At 40.3% G+C, this 22,390-nt stretch overlaps 1 protein-coding gene across 6 annotated transcripts in view; it reads left to right on the top strand.

The window, feature by feature from the left end:
* Positions 1-22,390, top strand: part of LYPD6 (LY6/PLAUR domain containing 6) — a 160,282-nt gene that overhangs the window by 72,315 nt on the left and 65,577 nt on the right. Inside the window, exon 1 of one of the 6 annotated variants that reach the window (XM_070070934.1) lies at positions 12,075-12,193. The exons of the other annotated variants lie outside the window; for them this stretch is intronic. The gene's annotated coding sequence lies outside the window, so the exon portion shown is untranslated. Of the gene's footprint in view, positions 1-12,074; positions 12,194-22,390 lie in introns of those variants that run through there. 6 annotated transcript variants of the gene reach the window in all.

Here is a 22,390-nt window from a genome sequence, read left to right as displayed (position 1 = left end):
TTCCATCAAGCATAATTTCATTGCTTGTGTGCTGAGGTCTCCATGAGACAGAAACTGCTGGTCTTCATCATGCATTGGCTCAGAGCTGGTATAGCATTACTTCTACCAGAACCTAGGAGGTAGGAAACACAATGTACCTTGAGTTGGAGGAATGGCATGAATGGAGAGGGAGAGAAAGAATGAATGGCAGGGCATTTTTCTAGAAAACTCACAATAAATGGAAGTGCTTAGAATAGAACTGGCACTAGCAAAGTGTTGTATCAATATTAGCACAATGATGTCATTGGAGTTGTTGTTAAATTACCTTCAGTATTTTCTTTGATTCTGGGAGTTGAGTGATACCTTATACAGGCAAAGAAAAAAATCCTTTTCTCTCAGCAATGTGCAGGTGAAGTATAATGCCAGTCTTTTTTTTTTTTTTTTTTTTTTGTCCTTTGTTGGTAATATGCTGTTTTTTTCTGGAAGCTTTCAAGATTAATTAAAATAAAAAAGAAAGCTTATTACCAGGCTTTTGGAGGTTCAAGAAAATATAAGACAAGAAAAAGGAGAAGTAAATATTGGGAAAAAAGAATTTTCTTTTTGTATTGATGATTATTTCTAGCAAACCCGAGAGTGCATTAAGAAAAAAAAAAACTAACTATACTAAAAGAGAATATGGTAAGATTAATGATAACGGGAAGATGAAGGATTTTGAGATAAACAAAAACAATAGCTTTTCTTTATTCTAGCAAATACTAACTGCCAATTCTGCCAACTGAAATCTTTTGGGAAAGTAAGACAGTTTTCTCCTTATTCCTTCAGTTGTCTCTCCTCCATCTATTTTCTCTGTTATTTACATGTTCTTGTTATTCGTATGACTATGATGTGCCAAACCCTTTTTTTCCTGGGCAGATTTGCCCTTTTGTATGAAGTGCTGGCTTTCCTAATTTGGAAAGTTGTCCTTTATTTTATGATCTGATGGGGATAGCAGATGGCTGTGTGTGTGTGTGTGTGTGTGTGTGTATTGTCTTATGGCTACCCTGAAATTGCTTCCAGCCAGTGTTCACAAGGATGCTGCTTCCACATATGAGAATACTCTCTTTAGCTACTGAGGAGGCTTCCCGTTAGAGGGACTTTCTTGATGACCTTAACAGGACCACCAGCAGCCAGCTGGGCCAGCCTTTACCCACTGTCATGCAGTAGTTTCTTGTCAAGAACTCCAACAGCTTGATCTGAACTCTGAGTGCAAATAGAGTAATGAATAAGCCATGGACACCAACATAAGGGGATCCAGCCACCAGAAAATAATAAGCAGGAGATATAAATGGTGCTAGTCATGTAGAAAGGAAGGAGGAAAAAGATGATCATTTTTAAAAAGGTCTAAAGTAATTTCATGGCAAAACAAAATTCTCTAGAATTAAGGCAAAGTATTTGTAAAATTAAAAATTTAGGGCCTGGCAGCGTGGTGCAGTAGGTTAATCCTCTGCCTGTGGCGCCAGCATCCCATATGGGTGCCGGTTCTAGTCCCGGCTTTGGGTTGGCGCAGCTCTGGCCGTAGCGGCCACTTAGGGAGTGAACCAATGGACGGAAGACCTTTCTCTCTGTCTCTACCTCTTCCTGTCTGTAACTCTAACTCTCAAAAATAAAAATAAAAATAAAATCTTTGAAAAAAAAAAAAGAATGGAGTTAGATTCCATTAGACCATTAGACCTCTCTCTCTCTGCCTCTCCTTCTCTCTTTGTGTAACTCTGTGTATCTCTGACTTTCAAACAAATAAAATCTTTTAAAAAATTTAGTAAATGGTAAAGTTATCCAAGAAATTTCTAATAGTGATTGTTTCCACAAAGGGGAGCAAAGGATAGATGGGGGGCCCAGGGTGAGAAGATGACTATGTTTTCTTTTTTTAAAAAGTATTTATTTAAACCTCCTGAAGTGAAATGGACACTATGGGAAATGGTGACTTGATCAGCATAGCCCTGACTGTTAATGAACAACTTAATACATTATCCCTCTTAGTAGTTTTTTTGTCTGTTCTACTTAATATGACTGGTTTAATTCTGTAATTAATACACAGTTATTCTTAAGTGTTAAAAATTAACTGAAATGTGATCCCTGTTAAACATAAGAGTGGGAATAAGAGAGGGAAGAGATGTATAATTTGGGACATGCTCAAGCTGACTTGCCCCAAATGGTAGAGTTAAAAACATACCAGGGGATTCCAATTCAATCCCATCAAGGTGGCATGTACCAATGCCATCTCACTATTCCAAGTGATCAATTTCAGTTCACAATTGATCATAATGAAAGGACTAAGAGTCAAAGGGAGCACATAAACAAGTCTAGTACCTGCTAACACTAACCGATGGAATAAATACAGGGGAGAGTGATCCAACATGGGAAGTGAGATACTCAGCAGACTCATAGAATGGCAGATGTCCTACACAGCACTCTGGCCTCAGAATCAGCCCTAAAGGCATTCGGATCTGGCTGAAAAGCCCATGAGAGTACTTCAGGCATGGAAAGCCAAGACACTCTGGCAAAAGATCTCTGCGAGTGAGATCCCAGTGGAAAGAACAGGTCTTCAAAGAAGGAGGTACCTTTCTCTGAAGGGAGGAGAGAACCTCCACTTTGACTATGACCTTGTCTAAACAAGGTAAGAATCGGAGAACTCAGAGGGCTTCCATAGCCTTGGAAACTCATGACTGGAGCATAGGGAGACTACTGATGCCATAGACAGGAGTGTCAATTGGTAAAGTCAACAACAGGAGTCACTGTGCACTTACTCCTCATGTAGGATCTCTGTCCTTAATGTGCTGTGTATTGAGATTTAATGCTATAACGAGTACTCAAACAATATATTTCACTTTGTGTTTCTATGGGGGTGCAAACTGTTGAAATCTTTACTTAATATATACTAAACTGATCCTCTGTAAAAAAAAAAAAAAAAAAAAAAGAAATTATCAACTCCCAACTTGACTCTCACTGGGATTAAACATGACAATAGGTCTGATCTGATTTCATCATCATTTAAAAAAATCATCTATTATTTTTCACTTTATGTTTCTGTGTGGGAGCAAACTGTTGAAATCCTTACTTAATGTATACTAAGCTGATCTTCTGTATATTAAGAGAATCGAAAATGAATCTTGATGTGAATGGAAGGGGAGAGGGAGTGGGAGAGGGGAGGGTTGCGGGTGGGAGGGACATTATGTGGGGGAAGCCATTGTAATCCATAAATCGTACTTTGGAAATTTATATTCATTAAATAAAAGTTAAAAAAAGTATTTATTTATTTATTTGAAAGTCAGAGTTAAACAGAGAGAAGGAGAGGCAGAAAAAGAGAGAGAGAGAGAGAGAGAGAGAGAGAGAGAGAGAGGTCTTTCTTCCACTGGTTTACTCCCCATTTGGCTGCAATGCCTGGAGCTGAACCAATCTGAAGCCAGGAGCCAGGAGCTTCTTCCAGGTCTCCTATGCGGGTGCAGGGGCCCAGGGACTTGGGCCATCTTCCACTGCTTTCCCAGGCCATAGCAGAGTTTGATCAGACGTGGAGCATCCAGGACTCGAACTGGCGTCCATATGGCATGCTGACACTGCAGGTGGTGCTTTACCAGCTACGCCACAGCGTGGGCCCTGATGACTATGTTGTCATTGACATTTTCCACTTTGTTAAAATGAACTTTCACATATGTATGCAGTTAATGCATGTGATGGAATAGAGAAAGGAATGGGATCTAAAAACAATTGTGCAGTAATATTAGGACTGGATGGAATTTTTTGTTCATGAATTGTAGGAGAATATAACATTTACTTCAGAAAATAAGATACATCTGGGCTGGCGCTGTGGCTCACTAGGCTAATCCTCCGCCTTGTGGCGCTGGCACACCGGGTTCTAGTCCTGGTCGGGGCACCAGATTCTGTTGCAGTTGCCCCTCTTCCAGGCTAGCTCTCTGCTGTGGCCAGGGAGTGCAGTGGAGGATGGCCTAAGTACTTGGGCCCTGCACCCCATGGGAGACCAGGAGAAGCACCTGGCTCCTGCCATCGGATCAGCGCGCCGGCCGTGGCAGCCATTGGAGGGTGAACCAACGGCAAAAGGAAGACCTTTCTCTCTGTGTCTCTCTCTCACTGTCCACTCTGCCTGTCAAGAAATAAAAAAAAATTAAATAAATAAAAATAAAAAGATACATCTGTATTTTCATTTTCTTCTCATGAAACCACAGTAAAAGTATTAGTAGTATCTGTGACCTGTCATCATTAGAAATCAAAAATATTTTCTTGGGCAGGCGCTGTGGCACAGCGAGTAAAGCTGCCACCTGCAGTGCCAACAACCCATATGGGCACCAGTTCGAATCCCAGCTGCTCCACTTCCCATCCAGCTCTCTACTATGGCCTGGGAAAGCAGTAGAAGATGGCCCAAGTCCTTGGACTCCTGCACCCGTGTGGGAGACCTGGAGGAAGCTCCTGGCTCCTGGCTCCTGGCTTTGGATCAGTGCAGCTCCAGGCATTGCAGCCAGTTGGGGAGTGAACCTTCTCTTTGTTTAACTCTGACTTTCAAATAAATAAATAAATAAACCTTTGAAAAAATATTTTCTTATACCATTACAGTGTTACAGACACCTGGAATATCACTTATATTCATCACTACTTGAAATTATAATTGATATTACCTGCACTAGGGCTTGGTATTTAATGTCATAATAAAGAATTGTTATATTACTTTGTCATGGAGTTTGTATATTTGGGTTTTTGATGCTGATACTTAAGTATAATTGGTTTTCTTGGTAGTCCTATGGATTCTGGAATCTGGATAATTTATACTATTTTGTAATGCCATTTATATTATTTTGGAAAAAGATCCATAGGTTTCATTAGACTGTCAGAGGGATCCATACACACTAAAGGTCACTGTCAGGGTGAACTATTGGCCTAGAAGAGTAAGTGGGAGAAAACTCAAAATATAGAGAAAAATGCATAAATAAAAATATATAAATAAGTAAAAGAGCAAAATAAATATAAACATAAATGAATAAATAAGTATATATACAAATATACATTTTATTATTCTATTGATATATATTCAATTGTTTGTATGTATGTGTGTATTCTATTGCTTATATATACAAACATATATACATATATATACAAACATATATACACATATGCACAAATGCCATATATATACAAACTATGTATGTATATACATATATAATACAAACTATATATATATACATATACATATGGCCACATACATACACAAGCAATAGAATATAAAATAAATGAATTCTGACATTTCCAAAATGGAGAAATGAAATTAAAATATGAATTTATTTTGGTATATATCTGTGTGTGTTTGTGTTGTGTGTGTGAGCTATATCTGGGTGCAGTTTGTTAAATGCACTTGTTATTTCCTGTGGCATCAAGTGCTTTTGACCACCATGTTCCCAGTAAGTGTTGGAGACAGTGGTCTGAGACAGGAGTTAAGGTGCAGCTTAGCTCTCAGTGATTTTGGAAGACAAATGAGGTTGTTTTCATGAAAAGCAACTCTTACTTCTCCATAGAGTGAGACAAAGATCCAATGTTAATTCCCATTCCACATGTCAATAAAAAAAAAACAAGTGCAGATTGTCTAAAGGTCATTGATTCTTGATTTTGGAATTGAATTTGAATGTATTTTGGATGTTGGCAGGAGACCAACCTTCTGCATGGGTAAGACGAGGCTATTGTTAATGTGAGTCAGTATTTCATGAATTTGCATTAACAGCTCCTGTCTAAGCTCTATCAGAGCAGATGATGTACAATACATTTGTATTAAGAAGGGCCAAGGCATGTATGTTACATTTGTATCTAAGACTGCTCTCAAGTTTCATCTATGTTTTCTGATTAGATCATGGGAAAGCTGTATATTTGGCATAATTAATTTTTTAAAAAATTTTAAGAAAACTTTTATTTAATAAATATAAATTTCAAAAGTACAACTTTTAGATTATAGTGGTTTTTCCCCCCATAACCACCCTCCCACTGGCAAACCATCCCATCTCCTACTCCCTCTCCCATCCCATTCTTCATTATGGCCTCATTAATTTTATAAATGCTTTGGCTGGGTTACATTGCCATGTTTTGCTGAAGTGCTTACATGAAGAATATCTTCAGGTCTTAGAATGTCTACTGAAGAAGTCATTGAATATGGAGGGAGTGGAATTGTTCTATGTTCCCTAGATCCTAAAATGTGGTCCATACCAATAACCACAACATCACCAGGAACCTGTAAGGAATGCAGAGTCTGACTCTACCCTAGACCAACTGAATCAGATAACTCTTGAGAGGGGGCCCTCACTCTGTTTTAACAAGCCCTCTGATGGAAGGTCAGCTCTGAGACCCATTGACTATGGCCATAAAATCAAGATGTTTTCAAAGTATCTTGATAAGGTATCAGAGCTTAGCACCTGGTGAAACTGTTTCTTGATAATAGGCATGAAATCTTTTCCAAGATCACCAGATTGATATCACCCACTGGGTTTTTATTTCTGTCTTTTCCTTCAAGGAAACTTGGAAGTGTGCTTATTGCTTGATCATAGTCAATACATTTGTCTGAGTTTTGAAATTTTCTTTCATTTCCATGAATTTCATTTGCTTGTTTTATTTAGCAGAGTTGTTATGGATCTTTTATTATAGGCTTTCTTAAATCCATTTTGCTAGTAAGTGGGTTGGCAGCATGGGGTGGGATATTTTGAAATAAATTGATTCACTCACATTTGACCAAGCAATGTACTATATAGTAGGGGAAATTGGCATGGAATTAAACATACTTTGCAGGAAATACCATACATGTTCTTGAATATTTATACATGACAAGAAAATGCAAATAGATATAAAATGTACCTAGGCACTTACAAAGTCCACCTTCTGTTTGCCTGTACCCAAGTACTGGTTGTGTTTTTTACCTTCTAATTTCTTACAACATTAGATAGGAAAATAGATGAAGAGAATAAACCAGCCCCAATTTTTTCCTCCATAAAGAAAAATGAAACTTGATGAGAGAAAGAAAAAAGGCGTTAGAAAAAAATTAATTTTCAACTATGCTACAGACTTACCACAGTTTCCACAACCCCCAGTTATTTTTCATTTGTTCATCTATTTATTCTCCTTTGCCATCTCGTTTCTGTGAGATTTGCACTTTCCATTTGTTCTTGAAATCAGTTAACAGTTAATCTATTCCCTGGCATTAGCACTTCCCCTGGGGATTTACCAATTGATTGGCCTTTTAATTCAGTTGTTAAAATCCTCCCAATACTCACTGACATGGAGCAGTTTCAATTTGTGTGTTTTAAAGTGTTGGCAAGGGCCGTTAGGGAAGTGGAGCTCACCTATCTAGTTTGTGGAACTAGGATGTACCTGGCAGTTGACTTGTTGTGTGCCTGTGGGCTTTGAGGGATAAAAATGGAAGAGGTGCTTGGAACAATTTCAAGTCTCTCATTCTGCACTCTATCCGCTTACTGTACATTACAACACAATGAGAATACATTCCCTGTAAATGTGTGTAAGTTAAGAGATGGAGCCCAGGAGTGGCCCAATGTGCAGATGGACATCTTTGGCAATCCCGGAATCTATAGCCAAGTACTTGGTGTTGTATTTGTGTATCTTTTAAAATTTGCCTTACAAAAAATCGGACTTTAAAAGTTACGGAGCTTTCATAGCATAGATGTTCAGTTAAGGAGATTGTATTGTGCTTTTTTTGTTTTCTCCTCAAATTGTGTTTTGTGCCACTATTTAGATAAAGGAATTTTAGAGTATGGGAATGAACTACAAATGTGAAGTGATGTTATTGAAGTCTTATTAAAACATTTACTAAAATTTTTTGAAAATGGCTTACTATCGTATTTCTTAAATCTCACTATGTATAATTACATAATTATAAGATTTCTCATCCATTAAAATTTGAAAACATCAAGGGTATGGTTTAAAGGTATTTTGGAAAATAGTATTTTTTATTTTGTTTTAAATTTTGTTTGAAAGATATTATTCTTCTTTGAGAAATCAAAATGCTTGTCCTTAGTAGAGAAAAATGTATTAATAAAATTCACTCCTCAAATAAAATTGTACTTTTTTACATTTCTGTCTTTCCCACTAAATTATGATATTTCTGGAGGATAAAGCCTTACTGTAATTCAAATATGAGCCTCCATAGGTGAGCACAAGGCTTGGCCCATGTTGAGTTCTCAGAAAATATTTGTTACAGAGAGAATGAATTCATTGCCTCTTTGGTGAGGTGAATGCATTCTGCAGTAGAGTGGGGCTGTGAAGGGCCCCGTGAACTAAAAAGACAAAATCTAAAATAGTAGTGGCTTAGTTTCTTAAGATTGCAAAGTGGCTCCGTCTCCTATAGTGCATTCATGGAGGTCCTGGTTGTGGCCAGTGTTGCCTTTTAGAGGTGTGGACACCAACTGGCAGACATGAACCAAAGCAGCCAGTGGATATACTTTGTATTTCCTCCTGTTGGGATTTGTTTTAATTTGAGTCAGTTTATAACATTTCAAATGTAGCAATCTCACAATAAAAATCTGTATTTCTGAGGTTTGTTAAAAACTTAATGAAGCTCACCTGACAAGCTGTCACAGCAACATTCAGCCAGAGCTGAGGAGTCACTGTTCCTTACAGATGGACACATATTCTAGATTTTGTCACTGTCTAGTGGGTAAGAGACACTTTATGGGATGCATACTGTGTGGGATAAATAGATGGAACCCTACAAGTTTGGGTAGGACATGGAGGAATATTGGATAGATCTCTTTGAACCGGCTATGCAAAAACAGAAATAGGGGAAACAATGTTGAGCCAAAGTCTGGTGCTTAACCTGGCTACAAACCTCAGTTCCTACAGAGAAAGCATAGAGAGGGGGTCCTTCTCTGCAGGAGTAGTATAGGATTTCCCCAGTCATGGCTGCAGAAGCATGCTATCTCTGGAGTGCACCATTGGCAGAGGGTTATTGGGAGGAAAAAAGGAATGAGCCTAGAGAGGCTTCAGGATCGACTGTGGAGCAGGTGTTGAGATGGAATTATTTTTTGGAGGGGAGGGCAAATTTATCATGGGAAATATCACTGAAGGAATGGGGCTGGAAATAGGGGAGACTGGGGGAACTGTCGGATTGCAATGCAGGCCTTACCCTTGCGAAGGAAAGAAGCAGAGAGGAACAGAGGCACAGAGGGAGGGATAAAGGAGGGAAGTGAGAGGAAGGAAGGAAGGGAGGAAGGGAGGGAGGGAGGAAGGAAGGAAGGAAGGAAGGAAGGGAGGGAGGGAAGAAGGAGAGAGGGAGGGAAGGAAGGAAAGTTTTGAGTGAAAGGCTCTTAGACTAAACTGTAATTTTTTTCTTTGCATTGTTGCCTTTCTTTTTCTTTTTTTATTTATATAAGGTGAACAAATTGCATGCATTTTAGCAATCTTTTTTTTTTTTTTTGACAGTGAGTCACAGACAGTGAGAGAGATAGAGAGAAAGGTCTTCCTTCCGTTGGTTCACTCCCCAAATGGCCGCAACAGCTGGCGTGCGCCAATCTGAAGCCAGGAACAAGGTGCTTCTTCCTAGTCTCCCATGCAGGTGCAGGGCCCAAGCACTTGGGCCATCCTCCACTGCACTCCCAGGCCACAGCAGAGAGCTGGCCTGGAAGAGGAGCAGCCGGGACTAGAACCCAGTGCCCATATGGGATGCTGGTGCTGCAGGTGGAGGATTAACCAAGTGAGCCATGGTGCCAGCCCTGACATGCATTTTATATATACAAATATAGAGGCATAGTGATACTTCCCACCTTACCCTCTCTGCTGTCCACATTCCCACCTTCCCTCTTCCTTACTTTTTAATTTTTTTTAAATTCCACAATGACATACTTTTGGTTTATTTTATAATCAAAAGCTTGACCCTCCACTAAGTAAAGAATTCAACAAACAGTAGGAAGAGAAAAACACTGTTCCTGTCACCTTTCATCAGCTATGATTCTTTACATTTTGATCTTCCCCTTTCTTTCTTTTTTTTTTTTTTTGATTACTTAGGTCATGGTATATAAATTTTGATTATTTTTACAAAAATCAAGCTCTTCATTTTATTGATCTTTTGTAATTTTTGTTTCACTTTTGTTTATTCTCTAATTTTAATTATTTCTTTCCTCCTATTAATTTTGGGTTTGGGTCATTGTTGTTTTTCTAGGTCCTTGAGATACATTGTTAGGTCATTTATTTCATGCCTTTCTAATTTCTTGATGTGGCACTAATTGCTATAAACTTCCCTCTTAACATTGCCTTTGCTGTATCCTGTAATTTTTCATATGTTGTGTTGTCATCTTCATTCATTTCCAGGAATTTTTTATTTCCCTTTAAATTTTTTCTATGACCCACTATTCATTCAGGGGTGTGTTGTTAGGGTCCATGTGTTTGCATATTTTTTAGAATTCCTTAAGTTGTTAATTTCCAGCTTCATTCCATTGTTGTCAGAAAAGATATATGGTGTGATTTCAACTTTTTTGAATTTGTTGAGACTTGCCTTATTGCCTAGAATATGGTCTATCCAATGAACAGTTCCATGCACTGATGAAAAGAATGTGTATTCTGCAGCTGTGGGATGAGATAAAATGTTCTGTAGATATCAGTGAGGTCATTTGGTCCATAGTGTAGATTAGCTCTATTGTTTCTTTGTTGATTTTTTTTTGACTTACTGTAATTCTAATGAAATTTGCCAGGGCTGATCTTGAGCCAAGGATACTTCTCAGGAGAATGCCTTCTCTTCCCCAAATGGCCTTGTCTGAGTATCCCTGCCATACTCTGTCATTGGCTTGCAGCAGCAGCTTGCGAGAAGACAGGCCTCAGTGCCAATGTGCTGATGGATTTTGAAGTACAGGGGCTAGAGCCATAGGTGGAGTGTGCTCTCCACTATCAGAGTTCTGAGAGGTTGATTATTTGTCTCATGTACACCTCTTGCTCTGTTCAAGTTTAAGGAGCAGCACCTTCATGGCTTCTATGGGCTACTGTTCCTTAAAACTCAGAAAAGAAAATGAGTGGGACAAAATATATCCCTTCCTCAATAGAGTTAATTTTGGGTTTACAGTGGAGCCTTATCCTCTACTTCTTCCACCAGCCAACTTGAGTTCCCCACATCTTTAATTTTCACCAGGGTTAGTCTTAATGGCTTCCATAAAATTGTGACCCAAATACTTTTTCCTGAGGATCTGAAACCTTGGTAGTAATGCCCTTCTCAGAAATGGGGATGGAAATGTTGCATGTACTCACAACTACAGTTGGGTAAGGGAGAACCAGGAGGCAGTGCTGTGGTCCACCCAGGTTTCCTTTGTATTCCTTTCTGCCAATGCTATGAAAGAGCAGTGCATCTCTTCCTGCTGATGAGAGGCTGTTAATCCAGCTACTGTGATATTTTGTGTGTTCTATGCACAAAGAATCCAAGGTGCCCTGGTGGCAACTGTAACTCGTAGTTCAGTGGGAGCCTCACTGCGCCTTTTGACAAGAGTGCACCATCTTGTGGACCAAGACCTGTAACCTTACACAGCCCAATGTTTTGTTCATGGGAAGCAGAAAATCTCACAGTTGGTCACTGGGAGTGACAGTAAGAGGGGACATTCTTGCTTATATACCCCTTTGTTTTGGGGCTTTTGTACTCTTTCTATTCAGAACACAGCATCATATAAAGGACTCTGATACCATGAAATGCTGCCTCCCGAGGGACAGCATTGCATCCTTACATCCTTTCAGAGGATCACCTCTGAGCTTGGCTGCACCTTTGGAAGGCTTGTCTCGTGTTTTGTGAGGCAGCTGCTCCTGGGTGGTACAGTATGTTGTACAGCAGTGGATCCCAGATCTTGAGCCCAATCTTGCACCTGTTCACTGTGAGGTAGGTCTTGGGAAGATGCTGTAATGTGCTGTGCAAGATCTCATGCCTATGAAGTAGGCATTCCATGGGCTCCAGAGAACAGTGCTCATTGAAGCTCAGCGTGGTGTAAATGCCTTTGTGACTGAGCATATCCAATAGAACCCTGCTCATAACAGGCAGTTCCAAATTCATGGTCACTTATTGTTACATGGCAATGTATTCTGTCATTATCAGGACTCAGTAACATGCCAAGGGATCTTTGTCCAAAGAAATGTGCTTCTCTACTGCAGATGACACAGCCTCACTCTGGAATTCCAGGGGCCTACTTTGTGATTCTCCCTGCTGGGGCTTTCCGTAAGCTCTGTTCTGCCTTATATCTACCTATAAAGAATTTTAACTATGCCCTATGAGCAGTGAGAACCATTGACAGTTTCTCACTGTACAGCTTTGAATTAAATTTCAACTTTAAAAACTTATACTATAGAAAGATTGGAAAGAAAAGAAGTTGGAGGCAAGATCACATTAGAATCTATTGCAATAGTACAAGAAAAAAAAATGAAGTCTCTGAGCTGAAATTCTGGCCACAGGCATGACAAAAAAAGCGATTTATTTGAAAAGTATTTAGGAAGTAGAATGGGTAACCAAGAGGTGATTGCATGTCAGAAGGAAGAAGCTATCCAGAGTAATTCTAGGGATTTAGGATGTGCAGAATAACTGGAAAGGATTTTGTGTGCTAAGAATTTGATGTTGTATTATCAAGTAAAGAGTTCCCAAGGGCCATACTACTAAAATAAAATTCGACTATGCTGAGCCAAAAATGTTAATGAGGCATATTTATATTTAATAAGCTGGATCTTGACTTGAACCCTGATCTTAATATTTATTGAATTATTATTTTTCTTTTAAAAATATTGCACAAGGATAAACCAGAAATACAATGAACCAGAATATCAAATATTGTTTTCTTCTCTTTTCCTAGTTCTATAACCCCGGAATCTCAAGACACATTAGACAAAGTAAATATTTACTAAACGAGTGAATTCTTCCAAATAGTACATAATTAATCTGGAATTTGTGATACATTTTGCCATGAACATTGAGTTACTACTGGGAGCTATTGAACTTGTAATGTTATAAATATTGGGGGGGGATGCCTTGTTTACAAGTTCTGTGGTAAGTGTAGACTGGCTGTAATAAGTTATGGGCAGCTCAGATGTTTCCTGATTTTACCTGGATTCAACATCTTTGGTTTCATAAGATACTAAAACAGGAAAGGATGAAAAGATATACTCTTCTTTCCCTCTTGATTGCAAGTAGAGGGGACAAAGGATCCTGAGCAATGCTTATTTCTTCACTTTGTCATCAGGGAAAGGGACCTCCTCAGCATTCTTACTGGCCCAACCAGTGCACGCCATGGTCTTATCTGGACACCTGCACCCTCCTCAGATCTAGGAATTTATTCTAAGAAAATAATGGATGCTATGATGAAAAAGCAGGGATGCTGTTCACAACATTATCTAGAATACAGAAATGTAGAACCATCTAAAATGGACAATAATAATGGATTGGAATAGAGGAACCTAGCCACTAAGAATTGTCTGCATTTTGGAGTGGGTGTTTTGATGCTGTTTGTAATGCCTGCATTCTATATGAGAGTCTGGGTCCAAGTCTGGGCTGCACTTCCAATTCTAGCTTCCTGCTACTGTTCACCCTGGGAGGCAGTAGTGATGGCTCTAGCACTTGAGTTCCTGGTATCCACATGGGAGACCAAGACTGAGTTCCCAGCTCCTGGTATCAGCTTGATCTAGCCTCAGCTGCTGCAGGCATTTGGGGAATAAAGAAGCAAATGGAATATCTATTTGTCTCTCTGCCTTTCAAATAAATGAAATTAAAAAAAAAAAGAATTTCCTGAATTTTGATCTCTGTAAGAGTAAGATGTGATAGTTAAAACAATTTGGGTTAACAGAAATTTACTTCAATGTAAAACAGAAGCACTCCTTTCTTCTTATTAGCTCAAGATGTGTACTGTTTTGCACATACCTAATAACGTCTTCCCATTGTCTTTCAAGATTGAGAAGGAACTGGTAGATCAGAGAATGCATGGGAAAAAGGCCAGTTGACAAAATGAGTCTTTCAGGACACCAGGTTTCTACCTCTGCCTCTGTCCCTGCACACTCCTTACTTTGGTCCTTGGTGTTCACCTGCTTTCACTAATTAGAGCTGAAATTATTTCTCCTACTACCTCCCTCCACAACTTTAGTTACCACTGTGATGATGTTGAAAGATGGGACTTTTAAGAGGCAATTAAGTCATGAGGGCTGCACTTTCATGGGTGGATTCATGCTGTTATGGTGAGAGCAGGTCAGTATAAAAACACATTCTCACCTGATGCTGTCTCTCAGTGTGAGCTCACTTGCCTGTCTGCTTTTCTGCCATGTTGGGACATAGCACATAGGTTCTTCCAGATGTTGGCAGTGTGCTCTTGAACTTCAAAGCCTCCAGAAGCATTGGATAAATAAACCTCTCCTCATTAAGTATCCAGTCTCAGGTAATCTGTGGGAGTAACAGAAAATGTCCTCTAAAGTGATATAGATAACCCTGAACACACCAGCCTTCCATCAAAGGCATTCTATTGCTCACCCTAACTCGTAGGTAACAATACTTTCTTTTTTAGTTTTTTTTTTATTTATTTGAAAGAGTTACAGAGAGAGGTAGGGAGAGAGAGAGAGAGGGAGGGAGAGAGAGAGAGAAGTCTTCCATCCACTGGTTCACTCCCCATATGGCTGCAATGGCCTGAGCTGAGCTGATCTGAAGCCAGGAGCCAGGAGCTTCTTCTGGATCTCCCACATGGGTGCAGGGGACCAAGGACTTTAACCCACTGCACTGCAGTGTCAGCCCTGTAACAAGACTTTTTGAACCATGGTGTATGAAACCAGACTGCATCAATTCAGATTCTGACTCCACCATTTCTATTTAGCTGACAACTACCCTATCCCTTCTTTAGTTTATTCACTGGTAAAGATAGGAATTAAAAATAATAACCTACTTTGTAGGATAATTGATAGAGTCAAAGATAAAAGGTATACTGCGTGGGAGACCAGGAGGAAGCACCTGGCTCCTGGCTTCAGATTGGTGCAGTGTGCCGGCCGTAGTAGCCATTTGGGGAATGAACCAACGGAAGGAAGGCCTTTCTCTCTGTCTCTCTCTCTAACTCTGCCTGTAAAAAAAAAAAATATATATATATATAAAGGGTATAGAATGATGTTTGTCATATAATATGCTAACATTTTAATCCATCTTCTAAAAAACAAAGGTGAGGGGAAGAGTCGTTCTTTATGCTACCCCTGACATTCTGACATTTAAGTCAATTTCATTGCCTTTTAATCTGCTACCACCCCAGCACCAGTGATAAGGTCCAGAGTGCCTCCCATATAAGCACTTGTTACTGTTTTCTGATTTGATATAATTTGCATTGATTTGTTGGTATTTAGCCAGATAATAATTGTTCTACTTCATGCCAGTCCTAATTGGTTATGAGGTATAACTTTTCTTTCTTTCTTTCTTTTTTTTTTTTATTTGACAGGTAGAGTTATAGACAGTGAGAGAGAGAAAGAGAGAAAGGTCTTCCTTCCGTTGGTTCACTCCCTAAATGGCCGCTACAACTGGCACTGCACTGATCCGAAGCCAGGAGCCAGGTGCTTCCTCCTGGTCTCCCATGCAGGTGCAGGGCCCAAGCACTTGGGCCATCCTCCCTTACCCTCCCGGGCCACAGCAGAGAGCTGGACTGGAAGAGGAGCAGCCGGGACTAGAACCCGGTGCCCGTATGGGATATCTGCACCACAGGTGGAGGATTAACTAAGTGAGCCATGGTGCTGGCCCATGAGGTATAACTTTAAGTGACCGTTTTATTCATTTATCATTAATTCAGAACTTTTCAATGTAATACTGTAGCAATTGGCTACATGCAGCTATTTAACTTAAATTGTAAGTATATAAAATTAAATTTAGGTCTTCCACCATGCATTTCAGTTACTCAATGGTTAGTGCATCCCAGATTGGACAGCAAGGACAGAATACACTTTCATTATCGCAGAAAGTCCTATTGTACAGGGCTCACCAAATCCATTTTCTTGCTGCCCTGTGTACATCAAGTCACTGTAGCACTTATCATCACTACCTACTTAACCTCTATGCTCAGACGGGAGGGCTGGGGATTTCAGAGCCCAATAAGCATAAACAGAGAAAAGTGGAGCAATCAGCCACCCTCTCATCTCAAATTCCAATCCTTCTTAGACCTTGTTCTAATTTTTAGACCTTTGCCTTTTGTAGGATAATTCTCTACAATATGTGCTTGGGTATTTTTTAAAAATTTTTCTTTCCACCTATATGAGAAAGATGTTGCAGGAAACCATATTGCTACATAAATTGTGTGGTTTGGATATTGGAACTATGTCTTCCTGAATATAAAGCAACATCATCATGAATGTACCTTTGTTTTCCCAGACCTGGTTGCTTTCCTTCCATGAATAAAATCAAAACAAATCACACTATGCCTGAGAAGATAGAAAATTTGCACTTTTAACGAGAGAGAGGGGTCACTTAATCAAGACTTAGCTCTCGGGGCTGGCACCTCAGTGCAGTAGGTTAATCCTCCACCTTCAGCGCGTGCATCCCATATGAGGGCTGGTTCTATCCTGGCTGCTCCACTTAAAATCCAGCTCTCTGCTATGGCCTGGGGAAGCAGTAGAGGTTGGCCCAAGTCCTTGGGACCCCACACCCACGTGGAAGACGGGGAAGAAGCACCTGGATCTTGGCTTTGGATTGGCGCAGTTCCAGCCGTTGTGGCCATTTGGGAAGTGAACCAAAGAAGGGAAGACCTTTCTCTCTGTCTCTCTTTCTCACTGTTTGTAACTCTACCTCTTAAATAAAATAAATAAAATCTTAAAAAAAAGACTTAGCTCTCATGACATATTACTCAGAGTGGAAGTGGAAGTGTGAACCTCCTCATGTACTGAGGGTATCTCCCTGTGTTGCTTAAGATGAAGATGTTGAACTGCAGGGAAGTTTTGTGGCTCAAGTTCACATCATTCTTTGTATTAGAACAAGGGTTCAAGTTCAACTCTATAGTCTGCATAAGCTGTCTCTTCTTATCATGTCATTGCCTCTGAACATGTCTGGGCTTCCTTTCTGGGAACCTCACCCATCCCACTGTCTACCTTAAGCTTTTGCTCATCCTTGGAGATGCCTCAAGATGTCTTCTTTTGCTGTAAGATTAAGTGTGCTAGGTCGGAAATACGGAGTGCACTTCACCCTGAAGAAATTCAAGAACAACAAAGGACAAACACTTTAAGAAGGTAGAAGTCTCTGTGGGGAAGTTATTGCCAAAGAAGTGAGGAGAATCTCATCAGGTTTAGAGCCATAGCGTTGCAGAAACCAGAAAACATGCTCTGGTGGTTTCATTAACTCAAAACCTGCACACTTGCTTCCCCAGGAGCCACAGGAAGGAGACTGAGGTGACCTAGTGAGATAAATGACGTACTTACTCTGTTGGGCTGCTTTGGGGTCCCTTAATTGAATGATATGGGGAACTTTTCCATGTTGTTTACCAGGGCTGTGGAACAACCATTTCTAGCTGTTTCCTTCCAACAGCAACTTGCAGAAGCCTTGTAGTTTCCTAAACTTTGCTGCAAATTTGAATCACCTGGAGGATGTAACAAGTCAGATACAAGGTTGCACCCAACAGCAGTAAAATCATAATAGGTGAGGGCAAATTTTTTTTAAGGATGGTTTTTGAGGATGCCCAAGAGATTCTAACAGGCAGGAAATTTGGGAACTTTTACCCAGGTTTTGACTCCCTCTCCTCTCTTTATGTTTCTGTTCTCTTTCCTTACTTTTCCCTTCTCTTTCTCTTTCCTGATTTTCACCTTACTGTTATTCCCACTGTGAAGTCTGGGGAGAACCAGGAAAGACTCCTTTTTGCCTCAACCTGGGCAAAACAACAGGAAACTGAGTCAAGGTGGTCTTCAATGATCCTTTCCTTTCAGCAAGATACTGCACAGTTTCCATGTCTTTCCAGCACCCATAGACTGCCCTGAAATCTTACTTGGGTCTGACTTTTCCTCTATCCCACCTCCTCGGGACACTCTCCCTCCTAGATCAGTGCTTCCCAAAGCAGTGTCTCCTCCTCCTGCAGCTGAGTACTCAGGCATTGCCAGTGTGTTAGATTCAAAACTGTGTTTTCATTTCCTCATGCTTTGGTCTACCCATCTATAAAATGGGACAATAACAACCATATAGAAGTGCTGTGCAGATTAAAGAGAGCCCTCAGGAGAGGGTCTTGTACATAGTGTGTTGACCCATGAGAAATCACTGGTTTTATAGGCAAGTGATGGTGGCTTGTGGCAATTTTATACTGTTCTGTCCTATTATAAGTGATCAATAAATGTGTCACTGCTGTTATTTTCCATTCTACTTAATGTATTTCATTTGAAGGTAATTTTATTTATATTTTTTTATTTTTATTTTGTTTTAAAGCTCTACATGGGCTTTAAGCATAAGGAGCTTGATGCTGGTTTTCTGTGTGTATGTAAGTAGCATCATAATTAGGAATAATTAGTTAACACTGGGGATTAGCTGGGGGTAGTGGAGAGAGGTTCTATCTGTAAGACTTTTTTTTTCTTTTTCAAGGATAAAGCATTTTTCAATTTTGAGATGTCTCAATCTAGACCTTCCTTAATCTTCCTCATTTAATTCACCTGCCCTGTGTTTTTATCTCTGCACAGGACACTGACCTTAGCTTGGTATCAACTTGGACATTTTACAGGCAGCTGGGGCATTTGATTCTCACCACAGAATGTGGCCCTCCACAACACCTTGGGAAGACCTCTCATAGGTCCCATCTGAACTGGAAAGCAGCTGGTTCTTAGGCAGTGTCATGATCAATTGGGTAACCAGGTGCCTTTCCAGACCACCTTGAACTGACTTTGGGAATTAGGTTGGCTGGCAGGCTTTGTGCGAGGCACTGTCCCAAGTGCACTGCACGTAATCTCTCCTTTTATCCTCATAAGAAGCATACGAACTAGGGGTTACAATTTTCCCATTTTGCATTTGAGGAGACTGAGGCACAGAGAGGTTAGGAGACCTGCCCAAGGTTAAATGGCTGTCACAGCAGAGTCAGGATTCTGGCTGAGCTGACTGGGCTCCAGAGTCCACACCCATAGCACTGTACCACATTGCTCTCTATGCACCATCAATTCTTGTCCTCACAGCAATCCTAGCAGGTGGGGAAAGGAGCCTGGGATCTGTCTGCCCCAGACCACCCCGAGTCATTCCTGTCAGCCCTGGGTGTGGCCGTGGCGCTGTCCTTAGAAGGCTTCCTTCCCCTTCTCAGCCTCTGCCCTTTCTGGGTGATAAGATGAAGTGGTTTCTCTGAGCTTTCTCAGAATAGCTGAAACACAGATTATTTAAGACCAGGGCCTTTCTCTTGATTTTATTTGGCCTCGGGGTACAAGCACTCTTTCCCCTTAAAGTGGTCCTGTGTGATCTGCCCACGGGCAGTGCTGGAGGAGGCTCGGGAGGCAGGACCGATTTGGTTGACAGCTTTCTCCAGCTCTCCTTCCACTTCCCCCGGCTGGAGAAGGCTTGCTTTTCTCATTATGCCAACTTTCCCTCCATGACATGTATTTGTGTTTATGGACCTGACCTCTCTCAGAGAAAGAGAATAATTAACCATAATCATTGCTTTTGCCTTATTCTGGCTTTGGGTGGATAGTTCAGGTTTTTAGGGCAGAAGCCTCCTCAAGGCAAAGAATACAAAATTTAAAACAGGGCCTACAATTGGCCTTTGTCAGGGGCCTGTGCAAGTCACTAGTTCCATGACACATGTACCTCTGATTTTCCCTCCTATAATTTAATGAATATTTATTCATTATAAAGATGGTATACATGTTGCTTTGAAATATTTATACATTGTGCCATGATTAAGTCAAGCTATTGCCGTATTCTGCACTTCACATTCTTTCTTTTTTTTTTTTTCCTGTGGAGAGAACCTTCAAGAACTGCTTTCTTAGCAATTTTCTAGTGTACAATACACTATTTTTTTTTTAATTTGAAAGGCAGAGTTAGAGAGAGAGAGCCAGAGGAGAGAGGTCTTCCATCTGCTGGTTCACTCCCCAAATGGCCACAGCGCCAGCCCCAACAATACACCATTCTTAACAATAGTTGCATACTGTACAACAGATCCCACAAACTTATTCTTCCTTGTCAACTGAAACTTTGTATCCCTTGAACAATGTCTCTGTATTCTCTGCTCCTCTTCCCAACAGCCCCCATCAAACCACCATTCTGCTCTCTGCTTCTGTGAGTTTACATATTTTAGATTCCACATACAGTGAGATCATGCCTTGTTTGCTTTCTATGCCTGGCTCATTTCTTTTCTTAATAGAAAGTTTTTATTAAATAAATATAAATTTCATAGGTACAACTTTTGGATTAGAGCGGTTCTTCCCCCCCATACCTACCCTCTCACCCCCAAACCATCCTACCTCCTACTCCCTCTCCCATCCCATTCTTCATTAAGATTCAATTTGAATTATCTTTATATACAGAAGATCAACTCTATACTAAGTAATTATTTAAACAGTTTACACCCTCACAGACACATAAAGTATAAAGTACTGTTTGAAGACTAATTTTACCGTTAATCTTCATAGTACAACACATTAAGGACCGAGGTCCTACAAGGGGGCAAGTGCACAGTGACTCCTGTTGTTGATTTAACAGTTGACGCTCTTGTTTATGCCGTCAGTGGTCACCCAAGGCTCTTGTCACGAGCTGCCAAGGATCTAGAAGCCTCTTGAGTCCACCAACTCTGACATTAGACAGGGCCATAATCAAAATGGAAGTTCTCTCTTCCCCTCAGAGAAAGGTGCCTCCTTCTTTGATGGCCCCTTCTTTCCACTGGGATCTCACTCACAGAGATCTTTCATGTAGGTCATTTTTGCCACAGTGTCTTGGCTTTCCATGTATGCCTGGCTTATTTCACTCAGCCTAATCTTTTCCAGGTTCATTCATGTTGTTGCAATTAAATTTTAACACATTTTTCCTAATCCCTGTTATTTCCAGTGTCCAATTACTAGTACACTTTATTTGATTCCTGCAATGAACCCATAAATCTATCTGGATCTTTATAAAATATAATGATTGGTTTGACAGTTGGAAAGGAACACTAGCAGAGATAACCACCTGCCTCCAGTGGGGACAGGAGGCAAGAGTTGTATCTTCAGCAGTGGAAGGAGCAGCTGCACTGGCTCTGTTCAAGTCCCAACCTCTACCTCCCTCTCATGTCAGGCCTGGGGCAGCTGCATTTCTGATATGATGCAACTGCAAAGTAGAAGTCAAGGAATGAGGTGGATCTGAAGCCCTTAATAAAGGCAGTTATCTTAAAGTCACCTTCCAGGGATATTTGAGTTATAAAAGAAAACAGTTAAGCACTACATAAATATATATCTCAGTGGTGATGACAGTGGTCTGTATAATGAGGAGAAGAGAATTTTGATAGGTGGATAGAGAATTGGGGTAGATTTTAACCATCCCTTAAAATACAGAATAAGATGATAGTTTGTTCTATTTAAGTTTAGCAAAGTTTAGGGTGAAGAATGTTTCTGCTAACTGCAATGCTGCAAACGAGAGTGAAAAGAGTCCCAGGCAAGGTGGCTGGGGAACGAGGCTACACTTGAGGCTCCTGTTGCTCCTGAAATATTCTGTGTCTCAGTTTCTCCATGTATAAAATGTCATGATTTGAATAGATCATTGGTTTCCTAAACTACTCCCCAGAAAACTAGACTAGTTAGTAGATACTTAAAAGACTAGCAAAAACAAACAAACAAACAAACAAACAAAAAACCTTGAGATTTTTGAGAGAGGTGTGCCACTGTCCACATAACTGTGTAGAAATGCGACTAGAGCTTTGTTTGCTGCAGTGCTAAAGCCTTGAATATGCTCATGTGCATTGAGACTCACCGCAGGAAGACCTAACACATGGCTATTCTCATGCACACTATTGACTGAGCTAGATTTGAGAGATGTGGAACTCAGCCATTTGCTGGTCTAATCCAGCTGATAGGCTATGAATTGATGATTTGAGATTGAGATTTGCTGCTAGTTTTGCCTGTTTCTGCAGGGCCAGGAGTATCTACAGATGTGTCAGTGCGTTGAGGGTACCTCACCCTACCTGGGAGTGACCAGGTCTCTTGCCAGGCATCTGTTAGCACTACAGTAGATCAAGTGAGAAGGTATCAAATGAGAAGTGACATGCATGGTATATTAGGTGACAAGTCACAATGTCATTTTCCCTATGAGAAAAAGATTACATAGATCCGCTTCTTTATTTTGAGTTTAGTTCCTAATGACTTAAGTTTTGTGTTGATTTCTGGATTCTCAATTAAAATAAGTCAGTTTCCTAAGGCTACACACCCAGAAATCCTGAAAGATAACACTCTCTCAAGGTAGCTTTTTCTAACTCTTCCCTACCCCCTCAAAAAAAAAAAAAAA

Source organism: Oryctolagus cuniculus, chromosome 3 (assembly GCF_964237555.1).
Source record: "Oryctolagus cuniculus chromosome 3, mOryCun1.1, whole genome shotgun sequence".
NCBI lineage: Eukaryota > Metazoa > Chordata > Mammalia > Lagomorpha > Leporidae > Oryctolagus > Oryctolagus cuniculus.
This window is presented reverse-complemented; position numbering and strand designations above follow the sequence as displayed.